This window comes from Hyla sarda, chromosome 6 (genome assembly GCF_029499605.1).
Source record: "Hyla sarda isolate aHylSar1 chromosome 6, aHylSar1.hap1, whole genome shotgun sequence".
Classification (NCBI taxonomy): Eukaryota; Metazoa; Chordata; class Amphibia; order Anura; family Hylidae; genus Hyla; species Hyla sarda.
In genome coordinates, this window is record NC_079194.1 from 243,034,257 (window position 1) to 243,035,820 (window position 1,564).

General features: G+C 44.4%; 1 long non-coding RNA gene across 1 annotated transcript; it reads right to left on the reverse strand.

The window, feature by feature from the left end:
- Positions 1–304: 304 nt before the first annotated feature.
- On the reverse strand, positions 305–1,144 carry LOC130277723 (uncharacterized). Its single transcript, XR_008845551.1, has 3 exons — positions 992–1,144; positions 719–890; positions 305–616 (listed from the first exon to the last, which is right to left on the reverse strand). It is a non-coding gene; the product is annotated as an uncharacterized LOC130277723 (long non-coding RNA).
- Positions 1,145–1,564: the final 420 nt, after the last annotated feature.

Consider the following 1,564-nt stretch of genomic DNA (forward strand, 5'->3'; position numbering starts at 1 on the left):
GGGAAAAGATATCTAGAGGCGGAGTACCCCTTTAAGGGACAGTTCATGTACCCAAAAGTTGATCCTTTGCAACCGTATGACCCCTAGCAAGTTCCCTGCATGAGTCCCATTCATCAGAAAAAGGCTTGTGCATGGAACTTGCTGGGTGTTCTACGCTTGCCTCATAAACTGCACCACCCAGCACCAGTTACCTCTCTGCACCGCATTATGCAGATCGTGCAGGAGAGCAGCTTTGGTCATCCATGTTTTGCTAACTCTATTTTCACACACAGAAATAAATAAATGAGTCAAACAAGTCAAAGAACAGTTTAAAAAAAGGGGAACTTTATTTATAATTTATGAAAATGTTTGTGTAGGGGATTTTTTGTAACCTCCCATCACTCACAAAGAGCGTACAGTAACTAATACTCAGGACAGGAAAAACCTCCAGAGGGGAGGAAACCTGTAGGGAATCCATGGCTACTGTATTGCCCTTCCTCTGGGCATACTAAAGGAGGTTACCTCTATAATTTGGGCAAATGTGTCTGTGTATGTGTGTGATTCCTAGGGCTGTGCCTTCATCCAACGTCTTGCTGTAGGTCCGGAAATGCTACTCCATGTCCTGGAGATAGTGCATCTAAGATAGGGGAAAAAAAAGATAGATTATTTACATGTTTATCATAGAAATGCACATGGAACTGCACTAAAGACCTTTTGGACACAACAATGTAACACTTACCAGTCACAGTCATGTGCATGACTTTGCATTCCCGCGTCCCTACACAGTGTCCAGCACCGGCCCCTCACTGATGAAGAATGAACAGGACCAGTGTTATTTCTGGGGCTGTGCCTTCATCCAATGTCTTGCTGTAGGTCCGGAAATGCTACTCCATGTCCTGGAGATAGTGCATCTAAGATAAGAAAACAAAAGATAAATTATTTACATGTTTATCATAGAAATGCACATGGAACTACACTAAAGACCTTTTGGACAAAACAATGTAACACTTACCAGTCACAGTCATGTGTATGACTTTGCATTCCCGCGTCTTTGCAGTGTCCAGCACCGGCCCCTCACTGATGAAGAATGAACAGGAGCAGTGTTATTTCTGCTCAGTGCTGCTCTCTGGTGGACAATGGTTATGACATCACATGTGTGACACGCTGTTACCTCCTGGGAGTTCTATTTCACTAGTGCTGCTCTCTGATTGACTGAAAATCAAAAATGCTTTCTAATATATTCTGTATGACTGTTATCTAAGGTTTTTGACAATTTTTATTAAAATGGCGCTACTCCCTGTGGGTGCGTTATATTTGTTTCTCCTAACCAGACATTCTGTATATGTAATACCATTTGGTGGCCCCAACAGCCTGGGCCCATAGGTTTCTTACATAGATCAGTGCTGCTCCGGCAGGCTCAATGAGCAGCGCTGGCCGCCGGGACGTCTGACGAGTGATGTCTCTGACGTTGCGGTCTGGAGCGAAAGATTTCACTAGTCAGACGTCCCGGCAGCCATTGATTTAAAGTGGTGGTGGCTCAGGCTGCCAGTTCAAGATCAGACACCATGGCCCTAGATTGACATAC